The 18,597-nt window shown below is 38.2% G+C and overlaps 1 protein-coding gene and 1 long non-coding RNA gene across 18 annotated transcripts in view; one reads left to right on the plus strand and one right to left on the minus strand.

Moving 5' to 3' along the window:
• Positions 1-18,597, plus strand: part of NRXN3 (neurexin 3) — a 947,214-nt gene that overhangs the window by 551,482 nt on the left and 377,135 nt on the right. The gene's annotated exons all lie outside the window — the stretch shown is intronic.
• LOC146544328 (uncharacterized) overlaps positions 12,683-18,597 on the minus strand; it is a 36,106-nt gene continuing 30,191 nt past the window's right edge. The window contains exon 3 of the long non-coding RNA XR_014883679.1: positions 12,683-16,674. This is a non-coding gene — a long non-coding RNA (uncharacterized LOC146544328). The remainder of the gene's footprint in view (positions 16,675-18,597) is intronic.

The following is an 18,597-nucleotide window of genomic DNA, read 5'->3' on the forward strand; positions in this document are numbered from 1 at the left end:
TCCATGACAGGGGCAGCAAGTGGAGGCTGTGGAAATAGCCTGATAACGTAGCTTTGGAACTGAAATACCATTGAATGCAACTCCCATGTGCTTTCTTTAAACTTCTCTTGGACAGACCGGTTGTTTTCTATTGTTTGATTTTATTTCTCTTTAATTCCGCTTTCTTAAATGGTATCTTTTAAACAGCTCCCAGGTTTTACTTTCTGCTCTGGTGCTAGATCAAAGCACACAGCCACCAACTGATACAATGCACTGATCAGACTAAACTTATCTTGCTGTTATAAAGTTATTCAAAATGTGCTATTGGGTTAGCTTTGAAGTGAATTGCAAGATTTGTGCTAGATCAGATGTTATCTGTTTGTTCTTTTTAAACTTCTGGTCATTCTGAAGAAACACAGCCACATGTTCGCAGGAGACATAGACCACATGTTGTTCTTTTAGGTGATTCCCACTGCACACTCATTGGCAGCAGTGTGTTTCAAAGGAAAGCTTTCCTTTGCACCTGGCAAGAATCTGCAGGCAATGTGCACACTGGGACAGAGGATGGCTGCTGACTCAGGGGAAGTACATGGGCCCTCTGGGATTTCTCTCATGGTGGCTGCCTGACTTCTCTGTGAAGGTTTCCTCTCCAAATGCTGCCTGAACTGCAGGCTGATTAGTGTGTGAGGTCCAGTGCACTTTCTGCTTGAAGAGCTAGCTGCAGTTTGCTTTGGAAACATCTGTCTGAGAGTAGATCTAAGGCCCTAGAGGGGTTTTGAAGCCATTACTGGTAGCAGGGCTGAGATTAAAGTAATAAAAAAAAACCCTGAAGTGAGTAGTTAGAGACGGATAAAGTGTGAGGTGTAATATTAAGGCTGGAAGATGAGCAAGAGCAGTGAAGGAACTAGAGGTCTATTTGTGCCAGGAGTTTTAACAACCTGTGCTCTACGTTGCATATCCACTCCACTGCCCAGCATCTCCCCCCTCTTCCCTGAATCCTCACAGACCAGCAGAGTTCTTAATTAAGTGTCAAAGAATTGATTAGACAGAGCTCTTGCAATGCAATTCCATTGATGAAACCATTTTGTCAGACCGGCTGATATAATTAGACCAAACAAGATGTGAAATCTTCAGTGTTTTGGGCTACAGCCCAGTAATTATTTAATTTGTAATAAAAAGAGCTAGGGAGAGAGATGGAGCAGTAGCAGAAGTCAAAACAATTGAGAAAAAAAGTTTACAAAATGTTTTTCTTTTCCTCTCTTCCCACTGTTCTTTTCTCTCACGGGAATTTGAGCATTTGCAGAAAGCTACTTAATGTCTGCGTAGAGGAAGTCTTGGTGAGCTGTCAGCACTTGTCCATTCCTCTTGAGACATAATATCGCCTTCCTTGCATCTCATCAAACTGCCAGGCCTGATTTACACAGAGCTAAGCATACCACTGCTGTTGGGATGATCATCGTTCTTGAGATTGTGCTGTTCACTTTCTGAGCTGCTGCTTGTGTGTCTGAAGGAGTTAGGACAGAATCATATTTTTAACGATAATTAACACTTATCTGACAGCCTGTAGATCTTTGTGTTTTGTGGAAGAGTGCTGCTGCATGTCCATTTTACAGACTGAGAAACTGAACTTTGGAGAAGTGCTATAACGTGATCAGTACTTCACTGTGGTGGAAAGGCACAACTGGATTCACCCAGACTTCCCAACCGCTAATCTAGACCCTGTGTTACCAGACTGTATTTGTCATTCATATGGATGGTAGCAGGGTTTTCTTTTCCTTCCCCTCCCTTTGGCTGAACTTCTGTCAGTGCAGCACAACAGCAGGCTGCTACCTTCTGTTCCTGGATTCACTGTACTTGCCCACAGGCCCCCTTGCACAGGGCAAGTAATAATGATGCTGCTTCCTAAAGGCTTTGAAACATTAAAATGAGGGAGGGAAGTTATGCAGATAGGAAATACAGTTCTTACTTCCAAAGCCTGCAGAGCAGCAGCCTGAAAGCTCTCTCTGGGACTTTTACTGCAAAACGTAAGATCACACAGCAAATTCTGAGGGAAGGGCAAAGCCAGAAACTCTCTATTTCTGTCTCCTATTCCATTCAACTTAGCTGCTTTCTTGAGCTACTCTAGCTGGATTTGAAGAGAATGCTGCTTTTTTTTTTTTTTCTTTTCCTTTTTTTTTTTTTTTCTTTCTTCCATTCGTGAGAACATGTGAGAAAAAACTCCACTTTAATAACAGAAGGAAAATATTCCCATGTGCTACACGATGGGGAGAGAAAACCAGGCAAAGGAAGAGAATATGAAAGAAAATCTGGTTATCAAGTGAAAATCACATTCCAAATATGTTACACTCCTCAAAGTGTTTTTTTTCCCTGAGCTGTGACTATTGGATTATAGCTTGAGCCTTACTCCATTCCCTGCATACCTTTCTTCTGCTATGACAAACAGGCAGGATGGGCTGCCTTCCTCATCCTTCTCTCTACATCCCTGTCCTGTGTTCTTCTTTCCTTAAGGGAAAGGGAGCTGAAAATGTGTGAACTGGAGAGAAATGAGGCTGACAGAGTCAGAGGCGAAACAGAAGTATCTACTGAGTTACAGCTGATAGTATATTAGAAGAAATCCCTGTATGCATTTCTGAGCACAGTGTACCACTCTCTTAGAGGCAAGGGGCTCTCAGGTTCCTGTCCCCTCATTTTTCACAGGGCAGGGAAGATTATGTTACTGAATAGTTCATGATGAAAACATGGAATGTGAAAGATTTATTTAAATGGGAAGAAGCCATTGCATAAGGCTGCCACTGTATATGGAATAAAATTTTTGATCTAAGATAAGGTGGTAGGTAGGCCAAGCTGCAGGGAGGAGCAATGTCTTATCTGTTCATCAGAGTTGTTTTGTAGAGCAAGGTCTGTGCTGGTTGATAAAGCAGAGAACAGAAACCCCTGTGGAAATGCAAAGCCTGGTGTCTGTCATAGTGGAATCTAAAATTCAGCATTAACAAGGTGCAACAAGGTGCAAAGGAATTTCCTTGGAGACCCCAGGAATGGAAACATAGGATAAGCTGCTATAATGTAGTTGTAATAACAAAACTCTCTAAAGCATGTGGATGCTGTATGTCATCCCTTAGTGAAGAATGCTTTTCACTGAGATGTGGCCACAAATGTAACAATCTGGAGATGCATCTGTAGAAAACATAGGTTTTGACTGTGCAGTTTATCTGGATCAAGACAAACCTGTCAAGGCTGTAATTAGTTTATGGTTATTAAGTAGAGACTGTATATCTTGTGTGTATGTGTGTATCTACACATATTTGTTTACACACATGCACACACACATAGACACATACACAATCCCCATTGTGTAATTCTCTGGAATTGGATCTGTTGAATGCTATTTCTGTGGCTCCATCCCCATGTTTATGCAGTAGGACAATGAGTGCCTGTGCTAAGTAGTCACACCATCAGCTCATCACAGGAGGCCTTGCAGTATCCCCATGTAGTTGCATATTCACTTGGTACTACCATATGTCATCCCACAGAAATACCTTTATGTTGTGTGATACAGCATTAGGACAGGAGTGGAGTGGATTTTGCAGAAGTGCCAAAGAAGGAAATCCTGTGCCTTTGTTTTTTGTTTTTTTTTTTTTTTGCACAATCCCCAGATAGGAAAAATCAGAGCCTTCTTGCAGTCCTCATATATATGGCACCCCTAATCACTCCTTAAATGTGAGAAGTCACATGAAAGTTGCTCTCGTCCTTGTTCTCATTCTCTGATTTCCTGACTTTCACTCCCACTTCTATGCTAGATCTTTGTGATTTTGTCTGTTAATTAGAGCCAAGAACAGCGATGAATGTGACTCTAATCTGCAGCCATTGCCCCAGTGTTCATACTGTGCTTCTTCTATAGTTGTACAGCCCATGTATATTTTTACAGTGTTAAAAGATGTTTATTTCTTTCCATTTAGACAAGTGAAGTGTATAGATCAAATGCTGGAAGCCATTAAACGTATCTTAAATCAGAGACACCCCTAATGTGAGGACATTAACAAGGGATAGCTCATGGCATTTGGCAGTATTGATTGTACTGTTAGGTGGCTGTTAAAAACATTAAACATCTGATCCATACTTTTTACCAGCCTATCCAGAATGAGGAAATACAACTGAACACACACTAGATGACAAGACTTTGGTGCTGCTTTTGCAGGTATTGAATCTAGGGGGATGCATTTCTTCACCCTATGTCCCCTGGAGTTTGGCACCTGGTAGAAAAAATACAGATTTATGTGCTCTCTACATGATAGAACTGCAGGTAAGCATGGTATAGGGAGATCATTCTCTTTAAACACCCGGACTAAGGGATAGCCAAGATCCACTCAGTATTTTTGCAGAAGTTTATATATGTTCTTTCTGATATGGAAATACTTTTAACCTTTTCTGTGAGCACTGTTCTGAAAGTAGTGCCTTCTACTTCATTAAGTTGGCCCATGATGTCAGAAGTGGATGTTGGTGGTATGGCAGTAGAGGCAGAACTTTTCTGTCAGTATTTCATTATATGTTGTTGCTGTGTGACAGATGGCAGCAGAGAGGCAGTTTGACAAAATGGCATCTGAAATGATCATGTGGATGTGTCGTTGAATTCCTCCACACAGAAAAAATTGCACTCACTGACGTTCATTGACTGAAGGTTTATGGAACAAATAGTGAGTATAAGCACAGTGAGGTGGTGGGTGGTATGTTTCAGCAGGGGTGACGATGGCAGTGGTTCACCTTCCGTAGTGCACATTTTTATGAGCATGGTGTGCAGGCTCTTCTTCATCACTGGTGAAAACACATAGCCAATGGTGGTAAGTATGCTGAACAACAGTGTTTTGTAGCTGAGCATTTGCTCTATCAATGATTGTGGTTGTATTCTTTGTATCTGTTGTAGTTTCCATGGAAATAAATAGGCAGCATTACTTATAGAACAATCTGTGTATAAAACCCATAGAAATCCCATCCTTGCTTAAGCTATACTGTGACAACTTCTGACCAAGCACTCAGAAAAAGGTCAGGTCTGTTTTATCTGAACACAGAAATACAACAGATCTGCAGCCAGAGGCTAGTGCTCTCCTGCATGGTTTGTCCATCTCAGGGCTCTGCAGTAATAGCAAGAACGAGATTTAGACCCTAAGATTGGTGAGGCAGAAATCATATATTTTGTTATGTACAAATTCAAAATACTTGTCTTAATGCTTGAACTAACAGAGAATCTGCATCCAAGGAGAGGAGTTATGACACAGCTGAGAGTTTCTTACTCCAGCTGATAGAAGAAGTTATATACAAATGTACAGTGCATCAGATAAGGGAAGAACTTCTTACATTTTGTCCAAAACTGAAACTGAAGGTAGTTTGTATGTTCAAGCCATGAGATGTGATGTCACTCATAATGGCTGATGGCATTATGATGTAAGAGGAAGTGTTGTCAAGGCTTCATTGGCAGGACAGCAAGAAGGATTGCGGTGGTGACTTGGAGACTTAGGAGGAAAAGGCAGCGTATGGATATCTACAGGGAGGAGTTAAGGGGAAACCCATTCAGGATTTGAAGGCGCACTTCTTTTTCTTTGTTTGAGAACAGATCTGGGTGCTTTCAGAGTGGAGTTGATGGCAGTGGGGGGTAGGATGATGCAGATCTTCAGAGCTGTGCTGAGGCCTCAGTTCTAGGGAGGGACTGGGAAACACTGACCATGAAAAATGGATTTGAAGTGGAGTGGGCTTCCATTGCAGGGGATCAATGAATAAGGTATGTCACAGAAAAGACAAGTTCCTGGTAGTACTATGTCCTTTCTGCACCTTAAGCTGTAATTTAGAACTAGGAAAAATTAAAACTGTTATAAAAGTGCACAAAAATCTACATCCTTCACAGGATTTTGCACTCGGATTTTGCTTTGTGAGAAATTCTAATAAAACAGGTACTGTAATTTTACGTGAAAATGGTGCTGAGGGTAATGATTTACAAAGCTTCAGAAAGAAGTTTAGCTTGACTCTGAAATTGACTAATTCTTCCTGGAAAAAAAAAGTGTACTTGCATTGAATACCTGTGTAATTTTCTGTTGTCCAAGCTCTCTGGATCTATAGATAGGAGAGGGGAGAACAGGAGAGGCTACACTGGTGGGTAAGCTACCCTCATCCAGACCATGTAATTCAGACAATTTTCCTTGTTCCAGGTTCATGAAAATATGTAATTCATACACCAGGTCTTCTATTTCTGACTCCATTATTTTTAGTACTTTTAGAGAGATGCATGCTTAGAGAGAATCCTTCACCAGCACTAGACCTCTAGGTATTTAGGCTTTGTTATGTACTGGGGAAATGACCAGTCATTTACCTGTGATTGTCATTGGTTGGTCTAATCCCACTCAATCACTGTTGAAAGCAATTTTACTACTAATGTACTTGGGAGAAGTCGTTTCCAGTAACTGCCACTGTGATTGAAACCTGATGGTTTATGATTTTATGGAATATGATTTCAAGCCCCTTTACTCAAATACATACTAATGAAAGCAATTCATAATTTATTCAGACTTGGAGCTGAGAGATATATAGATAAAGGTACATTTGAAGTATTTTTCACTCTTACTAAAGTTGGCACGATTTTGAGAGGAAAAATATACATCTTCCTTCAGGTTTTGCACATTTTATGTGATTGTTTAAAAAGTCAAAAATTGATTTCAGATGATGTATGAGCTGGAAAGGTGAAAACTTCAGATCATAGGCTGAGTTTATGTTTGCAATGAGGGAAGAAAAAAAACTTACATTTTTTCTTGAAGACTAACTGCACACAATATGACAGCCATAATGGCATTTGCTATAAGTAGCTTTTCTAGCATGTTTGCGCTCTAAATTGCTTTTAATAATATCTAAGGAGAGACCAGTTACTGACAGCTTTGGCTGTACAGGTAGGTTTTTCAAACAAAAGTCTTTGTTGAAATTAGGGAAGAGATCAGTCTGAGTAAAAACATCAGAGTTGTATGCAAATAACACATTAAATGTTTTTTGATCTTCTTTGTAGCCATTTCATTTTTCCTCATCAGAATTTCATTGTCTCTACATGGGTCTTGTGCATTACAAACTCCATATGCGAGAGCTTGTTTATAGTGAAGGCCAAAGTTGCTGACAGTCCACGAGGTTTGTCCACCACAAAGGCCTGAGACCTAGAGCAGTGGTGCATGGAGCTAGGCATCTCTGTAGGTCTGTGTTTTCAGCCTTCAGGTCTGAGTGCTAATTCTTGCTTCATTTAGCTGATGGTTCTTGGAGAAATTGTGTTTGCACTCAGTGTATATAGCAATAAAATTATCTCTTCTCTTGCTTTCATTGTCACTGCCAAGTCTGGTAGTTAATCAAGACTGTACTGTAGTCGACTTTCTTATTTTCCTTTCCCCCTTTCTGAAGTGAGTAATGAAGAATGATGTCTTCACTTCTTCACCTCCACGTCTCCTTGCCTGCTGAACACTCAAACTAGTCCCTTTGACAAGCAGCCTGCACCAGGGAGAAAGTGCCACAGATGACAAATGTGCCTTTGGAGTTTGGCAAGCGTGAGGTTGGCTTTGTGACACTTCTCTGTTTGCCACCATCAATCTTTCTCTGTCAAAGGCCCTTTTGTCCTGTCACTGTTGCTGTTTGTTTCACGTTACGTGTTGAGTCCCACATATGCATGGGCTGACTGGACACCATGGTTGCTCAGCACAGTAGGAGAAAAGTTTCTAACCAGTGGGATAAAGTGCCCTAATAATAGTTAATAGCAGTCAGTGGTGCAGATCGGAAGTGGTTATTAATAAGTCAGAGAAGAGGTTCTCTGTGAATTTCCAGTTCATTTCTAGCTCCTGCTTTCAATCTTCTTTCCTTGCCAAATAAAGTTAAAAGAAACTTGAAGGTTAAAATCAATCCTCAATTTGAGATCTGCTATAGAAAATGAGGTGTTTTTCTATTGTTCTTTCACATAGTAAGTTAGATTTTGAAATATAAGAAATTTTCAGTGTGTTAACAACATCTGCTAGTCCTTCATAGTTTCCATGTGAATATCAAAGCACCTCAAGTCATCTGAGAGTTAATCTTCACAGGGCCTCTGAGGAAGAAACTGAAAACATTGTATTCCTAGTTAATAGCAAGAAAAATGGTGGTACTGAAATTGGAAGAGACAGTGTGTTTCACAAAGAATCAGTAGCCAGTTTAGAACGGGAAGTTACATTTCTCAAGACTACAGAAGTATACTGTGGGCAGAAGCTATCTGAAATATTAGGAGATATATTGTGTAAGTGATCTCTAGTGTCAACACAGCAGTAGATAAGGTTTCCTTGCAAGCACCAGAGCTTCAAATATGTTATTTTTGAGGAATCTTATTTTTAAGATCACCTATTAAGACATCCATGGTTTGGGAAGACATCATGATTTGATGCTGAGTGAAGTCATTTATTCTCACATTTTGCTAGACTAACATGCCTTTTAATAGCTTGAATTATTCACAATATTAATTTATTCATTTATTATTCACAAAATAAATTTAATACAATAACTTAACTAAATCAGAGAGCTGGTCATTTTAAAATGACTACTGTGTAATCTATGTAATCGCTATGTAATCCAGTTAGAAGGTTCCAGAGAAGATGCTGCAGAGAAGAATTTGTCTTATTATCTATAAAGAAGCCTAAAGAGAGGATCAAATTCTGGTCTTGAATTTCCCCAGAACAGCCATTGCCCCAAGTCTTGTTTTAATGATAAGTCCATGAGGCAAGACTTGACACAGATAAATAGACATAAATGCATTCATTGTGGCCATTACTTTTAAACTGTTGCTGAGGGACTAGTCTCCTCTCAGTCCACTCAAACACTGGTGGGATGGAGGAAGTGTCAAATAGCACAGACAATTCTCCCTCCTAATCACAGAATGGAATAAAAGAAGCTTCTAATTCAACAAAACCACGGGCAACAAAAGGTATGAAAGCATAAGTCTTAGTTACTTTTTGTGAATATTTAAATTTATTCTGTTTACAAGTATAGCTACATTTTCTAAAACTGAAAGAAGCCCTTTCTAGTGCCAGATCATTTTGCAGTGTTACTGAAAACTGGAAAATATTTACTATTTTTAATAGGTATTGAGGGGAGCCTGAGGTTAGTTTTAACTGAATTAATTCACAGAAAAGTCTAGTTTACTCAGTACCTACTATTCCATGGCATTTTGTTTCAGTTAATGTTCACTGTTTCTTCTTTGTGGTCATTCAGTTATTTTTGGCATTAGTTTAGGTTCTTTCCAGTAGCTACTGAGGTATGCAAAATGAGTGAGTAAAATGAGGAAAAAATGTAAAAAGAACCCATGGACAGACACTCATGTTTACTTTTTAGCTGATAAAATTTGATACTGCTGTAATAGGTTCCTAGATTTTAAGGCCAGAAAGAATCTGACCTTCAGTACAAAGCTGGCACTGGAATTTCATAGCACTGGAACTATCTTGTATCTTTTGTTAGAAAAGTAAAAACCTGCAGAAGAACATCCAAGCTGGACTTTAAGATACTCAAAGTTGGAAGATCTTTTCTTGGTAGTTTAAGTGATTATTCAGCCTTGCTGTAGGAGATTGTGAACCCCATTTCTCATCAGAATTGATCTGGCTTCAGTTTACAGCTCTCAGTCTTATGGCATTTTCTGTTTCCAAACTCTCTCTTTCGTCTTATGGCATTTTCTGTTATTTGAAAGCCTTCTAACTCACACTGTTTTTATCCATTGAGTGAATCTACATGTTTGTTGTGGACATATTTGTATATTTGATGCAGTGTGGTGCAGAGATCACTGAGTTGATCAAAACTTAGTCCAGTAAATCCAGATAATGAAAGGACTATGTTAATGCTTCCATTACATTTAGCTTACTCAGTTTTGAGAGAGATATTTTAGAAAGCAAAGAGATAGAAGCAGTGGTACGTCTTCATACAGATTAGGAGAAGTGCTGCACCTTCTTTCCTTGCAAATCTGACTCCTGAACACATATATAAGATTGCATATCCTGTATGGATTATGTTGTGAATCTCATGAACTATGTTTCCCATATATTTAGAATCTATTTGACAGTATGTAAAGTAGACATACAACATTAAGAAACTGGCTTTTTTTCTCTGTTCTAATTCCTCAAGCATATGGCCTCATACAGTAAATACACCCTACCATGTGCCAGAACATACACTGTATGTGTGTGTGTATATATATACACACACACACATTGAGGGACAATCTGTCGCCCTTCTCCTTTCTGTAAAAGCACAGCTTGCTTTTCACATCTCCTAAGGGAGTCAAACAGTTGCATGTGAACTCATATGAACAAACTAAATATGTATAACTTGAGTCAACTTGTGACTAAGTATGGATGAGATAATTGTTGAAAATTGAGGAGTGAGAAGTGTTGCTTACAGTGAGCCATAGCAAAAAAAGATACAATGAGGAAAAAGAAATCTTTAGGAAATTTCAGCTGAACATGATGCAGAGTAAATCTCATATCAATAAGAACCATGATGTGTTAGTTGTGGTAATTTTAGTAATTTTTTATTCACTCTTGGACAAAATGGATGAATAATTCTCATTTATTGGTATGCAGTGCCATAGTTCTCATGTTCTAGGCATTCTCTGCTAGCCTAAGTATCACGGATAAAGACAAGTAATTTGTCTATCTGGAGTCAGCACCTTTCAGGAGGTGCCTTTGACCAGCTGTTGCATGATGATAACAATTGGGTGTTAGCACTGGACCCCATCTTTTGATAGTTCTTGGCAGAATTTCGGAAACATATTTTGAACACATTCATGGAAAGGTGTTGACAGTGCTCAGGAGGTGGCTCCTAACAGTATTTGCTGTAGGCACTGAAAGTAGTCAGGACTCAGCAATTGTTTGAAGGAGTGTTTTCTGATGAGTTATAAAAACAACAGTGGTTGTGGACTCAAGTTGCTAGTATCAGACTGGAAAGTAATCGTGATCTTTCCTTACTCTGATTACACTGGTCAATGAGAAAGGCTGATCAACAATTACTGGAGAAGGAGCTGAAATAAGGTTAAACAGTGTTGCTTGCTTTGTTGAAATGATGGGATGGTTGCAAACATCTACTCATCTCACTCACTTTGTGTGTACCACAGTGGGAATGATATGCTTTTCCTGAGTGGAAGAGTTGTACAGAATCCCACATTTTCCAGGCTTTGCCAGGCTATGATATACAAAGAAAGCAGCATGGAAATGCCATGCTATTTACAGGAATAGGTTTCATCTTCCAAACAGGTTATCTTGAGACTATTCTTAGGGATACTTTGTTTTGTCATCATTTCCCCCTGTGAATTCTTTCTGCATGGTGGTATTCAGAGTGCAGGGAATAAGGTGGGGATATTATTTATCTATAAATTTCTGTGGCCTGTGGAATCAATAAGCCAGAGAGAACTAGCATGTCTCTAGCTCTGTAGTCTTCTCCATATTTTCTGCAAAAGAATATAGAGATGTACTTTCAACTGTGCCCTTGTTTTTACACTCTATGTGACTGTGTTCCAGCTTGACAGTCTCATGTGTGGATGTGAGTCATTGTGCTCTAGAAGATGCTACACATTGTTCTCAATCTAATTTTATCTTTGGTCCTTATATAATACACTGTTGGTACCTCCTAGATGGACAAATGCCAGCAGTGTTTGTTCAAAAGCTCTTCACGCTGAAATGCAAACTTTATTATTGAGAAATTGAACCTTTTGCACAGTACATCAAACCAGGTATATCTGGGTTTTAAAGATCATTGCTCTCACTGGTCAGTCAAGCCCTCTGTGCTTCTGTTCGTTCTTGACAGCTTTTTCTTTATTCGTATTGCAGCTGCCTTATAATAGTCTGTGGGTAACAAAGATATGATTGTTTTCCCAAGGAGATTCTATTTTAAAAATAAGGTAACAGGCAGAGATGATCAGCAGTCAGGGACAACACAGATAAAGGTGACTGTTCTGACCAACACAATGTGCTGTGACCACAACCTTTCTGAAATTGTGCCAATAATGAACACTTGGTCTGTGGAAACTTGTTACTTTAGAAAATACCTAGAAGAAATCCTATCATTAAAAGAAGAAACATAAGAAAAGAAGAATGTAGCATTTCACTTCAAATGCTCAGCAACTCTGATGATGTAGGCAGTATCTGTGTAATACAGAACAGGATTTATGTCTTTGTTATTAGCAGCTCTGAGTAGATTTTGGTGTAGTCAGAGCAGTGTGCTAAGCCCATGCTTCTCTGGTACAGCTGCTAATATGTGTTAATCGGACGATATGGATGGGGAGTGTTATTTTCTAGCTGATTAGATGAGGCCTCGTGTATAAATGGAAAGCAGCTTTGATGCCAAGCTAGTCTTTGCCATTTTTATTAACCATCTTACTATAAAACTTACTGTTTTGCCATATTCTGTGGTAATACTACATCTCCAAATGATTCTGGTGCCACAGTAGAAGTCAGGAGTATTAATTTTATTTCTAATATTATATATTTCTGTGTTGTCATATGTCACTACATATTATTATAGAAAAACCTATTTTAATGTATTTTCATATAGAAAAAATGTTGGAAGATGCTTAGAAAGAGCCTGTCAGTAATCATTAAGGATGTTGGATAGGAGTTGGCTTCTTCAAGCAGCAGCCACCAGGACAGCATTATCATGCTATAGGGTTTTTTTTAATAACAACTGCAGAATGGAAATACTCAGAGATTAAAAAAAATATATATATAATATACATATACATACATACACACACACACATATAATTATCATTATTATGATATATATTATATATATACAATATATCATATTATAATATATATGTTATATACTATATTTATGTATTTTATATATATATAAAGTGTATATATATGCACACATAAACGTATCTTTGCCAATAAGATGAAATAGTTTTTTTCTTTTAATTTGGAAGTACTAGCTATTATAAAATTGCTTCTGTTTGAATTTACAAAGGCTCATTCTAATCAAATGACACAGTAAAGAGTAAAAGTGCAAAATGTTGTCGTGAAATGCCAGTGTGATGCAACAAACAAGCTATCATTTCATGAGCATTTACAGTTCTGGCTCTTTTGTGAGATGCTCTTAGAACTTTATTTCAAGATGTTCTTTTTCTGTGGAGGGTGTCTACATCAACAGTTTCATAGGAAAATATTATTTTCAAAAATACCTTATGAGCATTTGCAAGATCATAGTCAAGTTCTACCTACAGTATTCCTAAGAAGGACTTCTGTGTTGATTGTTGATAAGTGTAAGCCCAATGGAATAACAATAATTGTAAAACCCTTCTTAGGTGCAACACTTCTTATCTAAAGAACTCCAAACACCTCAAAAAGTATCTTTATCCCTTTTATAAACTAGGAGGTGCAAAAAACATGTAAGTGATGTACTGAAGGTGAGCTGTTTAAGATGTAGCAGATCCAGGAATAAAACACAGGAGTCCTTCTGTGTTCATTCCTGACCTTTTTGTCATTTGTACAAAATGATGTTTTATGCTAATGTATCTTTTCTTCTAGGCTCTTCTCATAGGCTTTCTATTGCTTTATTTATTTATCTACAAGGTCCCCCCAAACCAGAAAACAGAGGTAACACTGGGCAGTACTTCTTGAATTAACAAGACTTGAATTTCAACATAGTTTCCAGTCATCTCAGCATGTTAATGTCTATCTGTCTTCATTGATATAAAACTGCTTTGAAGCGATTATAAATCTCCTTTCAGTCTTAGTGGGGATATTTCAGATCTGTTAGTGAATAGTAGGCGAAGATCTCCCTGCAATGGTATACAGTGGTCTTTTGAAGTTATCTCAAGACTCCAAAAGTTAGTCATGTGTTTATCCATTTACTTCTGTGTCATAAGCAGTTAGCATAGATGAAGCGGAGGGGCCCAAGCCAAAAGAACATCGCTTGGAAGTTTGATTCTGTTTTGTCTGGAGATGAAGTTTACTGTGCCTTTCTCTGGTCATCAGGACTGTCTTGGGTGTGGGCCTTTCAGTTGGGCTGGTTGTGATGGAGCTGCCCTCAGTGTTCAATGATGGCAGAAAGGAAGACCTCCTGTTGACTCCCTGGTTCTGGCTCTGTGCAGTTGAAAGGTTAAGTTAGTCAGCAAAAATACTCTTCCCTTATCCTTTTTGTAGAGATGTTGCCTCCTCATCTTCCTTATGGATAATTAGACCCACTTCTTTCTTCAATTTATGCTATTCTGCTTAAGCTTTTAGGATTTGACTGCCCTGCTCAGTTTGTACCTTAGCAGTGACTCCTGGCCAGTAATAGTGCATTTGGTGCAAATCTCTATTTTTAGTTTCCTGTGGAAGTGTGATGTATTTTTATTTTGCTATACACAACACTAATTTCTTGAAGAGAAATAAGATTCTTCAGATGTCATATAAGAGGAAGCTACTCAGGGATTTGAATATAGGAGAGTTCAGCAAACTTTAGAATCGGCTTTTTATTACTTTTACTGTAAAATCACATTGTGTTTTTTTTTCTATAAGACAGCTGTAGCTCTTAAAGTCAGGCCTCAAATGCAAATAAACTAACAGTCAAAATTAATTTTCTGTAAACAGTTTCTTATACAAGTTTAAAATTGTTCCTTTTACCTCTTTCTCTTTTTTTTTCCTCATTCCACATTGCTTGTCACTTGCTATAACATTCACAGAAGGAAAACACAGAAGGGACTCAGTGCAACCAGCTCTATATTTATCTATCTGAATAATAACAAAATTTGGAGGTGTTTGTCTAGTCCTATATTTAATAATGAAATACTACAAGAATTTCTTCCATTTCTTGTCTTCCAAATATCTCAAAGCAGTTGATCATCCCCATTAAGAGACAAAGAAACTCAAATCCAAGGAAGGGTTTTGTGAGATGTCCATAGCTGACATCCAGCATAAAATAGAGCTGAGGACAAGATCTGTGTCCTAAACCCTGAGGCCACTTTGCCATCCTCATTGCAACAACTGTCGGATGTGTTCCTTCTTTTCCCTTGTCCCTGCTGTTCCAAGGTCAAGAAGCAGGAAATTAAGCTTCCGGAGCAGGCAGCTCTGCTCGTGAGGACCACTGAGCTGAAGTCTTGTTCTGTAATTAGTGCTACCTCAGCAAGTTGGCTTGGAAAGGGAAATAAGGAGAGACCTTCCAAATTACAGTCATTATCTCTGCAGACTTTATTCTCAAAAACTGTGGGCACCACATAGGAATAAGACATGGAGAGATGTAGACAGATGTAGATGTACTCATCCTACTTTTGCTGCAGGGTTGTCCTGGATTATCTATCTTGAAAGGCCAACCTGCAACATCCATACATCAGAATACTGCCTTATCCATGCAGAGTGAAGTGCAAATACTGCCACATGACTGCATAATGCTCATCTATTAGAGATTAAATTATTAGAACGTGGAAGCATCTTCAAAATAGGCATCACTGCTACAGAAACTTTTAAAGTTCATGGATCTGATTGTAAGGTGTGAAAAAGGCATGCTAGAGTATCTTTAGTTATTGACATTAGAGATTTTTTAGCATTTGAAATTTTCTAGCTATGAAGAAAAAAAGTAAACAAGCCCATTTTGCTTTGGCTAGTTGTACTTCTTCATGTTATCCCATATTCTGACTTCTGCAGCTGCAGTTTGTTTAAAGTTAATATTCATGTTGTATTCCTCCATTCATTTTCCAAGTTTACTTCAACTGAGTAGCAATTTCATATAGTCAGGCCTAATTTACTATGGGTAATTTACTAATATCTAATTTGATATAATTAGAACCCTAACCCTATTTCAAAGAAAAAGAGAAATCAGACTCTTTTCAGCAACAAAGATGTTGCTTTGTATTGGGATATGTATTGGGAAACGGAGGCCTGCCTGTTCTTCATTGAAATACTGATGGCAGTTTTTGCTTATTGCAAAAAGAGCAAAAATGATTTTGGAGATTGAGTGCCAAGGCCAATAGTTATCATTGCATAAATTAGTAAGTTACATTTTACAATTTTTTTTTCGTAGAAATTTTGCAGAGATTTCTCAACTCTTTTTGGCCTCCCCAATGGTTACTAAGGCAAAGGTATTTCACTTATTGGCTTTCACAAGAGATTCAGACTGTTGCTTTCCTTATGATGGCACAAAACTTATGCTTCATTTATCAAATAAATGCAGGCCAAGAAAAACTGGGTAAGGTAAATAGATCACAAGTACATTCCTGTTGGAAAACTATGTTCTTTTATTATTATTATTTATTATTTTATAGCTTTCAAAGTTATTTAAAATTTGGTGAATATTTCAGATCCTTTTAAGCTTTACCAAATCACATGATTGGAGACTGAGATAAGGAAGAATTTAAAAATGCAGGTTATATTGTAATAGGATTGAAATGAATTGGTTACATCTTGCTGCAAACATTTGGTATTTATTGCTTTAAGATACAGAAAAAGATATAACTGAGCAGGGCAGTTCTTGTTTCATTGCTCTTCTCTAAAAATTTTAATTGAGAATATGAAATATGATAGAGATTAGAAATTAGCTATTTTGTTGTGTTAAAGAAAGTTTGATTTTTGTTGTATTTGTATGTCAATCTTCTTTAGTAAATGATGTTCAGCAACAGGATGTAAAAGTCTGGCTGCTCTGTGAGTCTCTTAATCCAGCTGAGGTAGCATCTATTGTAGCATCCTTTCAAAAGCAGAACTGCAAGAAACAAAATTAAATGAATTATAGTGCTACTGTAATTCATAAGAAGGATTCTTAAATTTTTGTAGCAGGAAGGTATTCCTTAAGCTTCCTTAACTGAAAACCACATTGTTATTTGGTGCAACAGTGTGTGCTGCACAGTTTGCTGTCTTCTTCACATTATAGTGTGTAAGAAACTTACCATGAATCAAGAGTAAGGAAATTAATGTTTCTCTCAGTTATGTTCTCTGTATAAACATATCTCAGACCACTTGTGGTGGTCCTGGACTAGTTAATATGCAACTAGTTAATATGCCATGGGTAGACCTAGCTAGAGCTCTGGATAGGAGGTGAGTGATTTAGTATAAGCATGGAATTGATATAGTTGCCCTGCCTGTTCTGATGGTACTATTTCCATAGCAGCTAATGCACTTTAGGAAAGAGGGAGGCAGGAATCAAATTCATTACTAACATGCCTGTCCCAAGCTTGTGATGACACAAACTTGCCAGCACCCACATTGTCAAGTATCTTTCAATGTGTGGTATGTCTAGAGAAGTCATTGAATAGTACACCAGGGTAATTAAGTTCTACATTTCCCTAAGAGACTGTTCAGATTAGTCACTACTAACGACCTTTCTTTCACTGAACTAACAATAAGGCTGGATTTGTCAAACTAACTTTCATCTATATTGGCTTAGATCTGGGTCCTGGAGTTGTAATGGTCTCTTGTTGGAATTAAGCTCAATTTGCTGTTGGAGGTTTTAAGGTAATAACCAGCCTTTTTGTTGACAGATTGCAATAGCTCCACTGTACTCTAGATTTGGTGGCAAACATTCTGATGCGTGCGGAACACAGCACAGATTCTGTACTGCCTTGCTTCTGGCAGTATGCAGTAATGCAAGGGAAGGCATTTGGAGGAGCATGTCATCATTGCTGGTCTTTATGGAATACAAGCTTCCCTTTTTAAGATATAGGAGACTTTCTGTAAAATTTCAATTCAACTGATTAATTTTATTTGAAGTTGTCTGAATCCTCATTTCCCATCTGGAAATATTGGAATACCTTCATTTAAGGATGTATGCATGTACACAATGCTGATACACATCTAAATCTGGATTTCCAGCCTAAGTTTCCGTGTAGAACATGTTGGCTTGGTACCTGCCTTTTTTCAAAAATGGACATCTAAAATAGACCAGCTGAATCCAGCCTTGGAAATGCCCCCACAGCCTCTGAAGGAGGTCTGACTTTCCCAGATAGAGGCCAATGTGAAGACAGGTGAGTCCCAGCCATCAGGACTGTGGTGCTTACTATGCTGCTGCAGGAAACAAAAGTCAGGCATAGCAATCTTGGCAAGCAGTGGTTTTCTCTGCATTTCTACATGCTGGCCATAATTGTTCTTGTCAGGTCCAGCTAGAAACCATGTATTTCAACTAGTACGTAATAGGTAAGAATGATAGAATTCAGAGTGACTTATGAGACTTTCTCTTACACTTGTACTACAAATTCATGGGTTTTTTTTCCAGCTAATCATATATTCACACATTTATAAGGACTGGAACTACCTATTTGTTTAAAGAAAAGGTGTTTTCAGCATTTTCCCTCTGAAATTTTTCCACAGTTCTGGGGATGTCTGTTCTAATAGACAGTCTGCAGATTTTTCTTTTAACTGCTTTATAAAACACAACTTCTAGGAGAGAGTTACTGGCCAGGCCATGCTCTCAGCTCAGCCTCTGTTTTCTCTTTGATTCTGGCTTCAGCATTTTATATTCTCTTTGCTTTAATTCCATGTTTTGTTGAATGGAAAATCTGCTATTTCCCCTTTCTGGTGGAAGATTCTCTCTGAATGTTACCATCACCACTAGTCTGGACCAGTGTAAGGAGGACAGTTTTCCCAGTATGTTCTGTGCTTCCACACCAGCTGTTTTGCTGACAGATGACAG

Source organism: Meleagris gallopavo, chromosome 5, assembly GCF_905368555.1.
Source record: "Meleagris gallopavo chromosome 5, MGAL_WU_HG_1.1, whole genome shotgun sequence".
Classification (NCBI taxonomy): domain Eukaryota; kingdom Metazoa; phylum Chordata; class Aves; order Galliformes; family Phasianidae; genus Meleagris; species Meleagris gallopavo.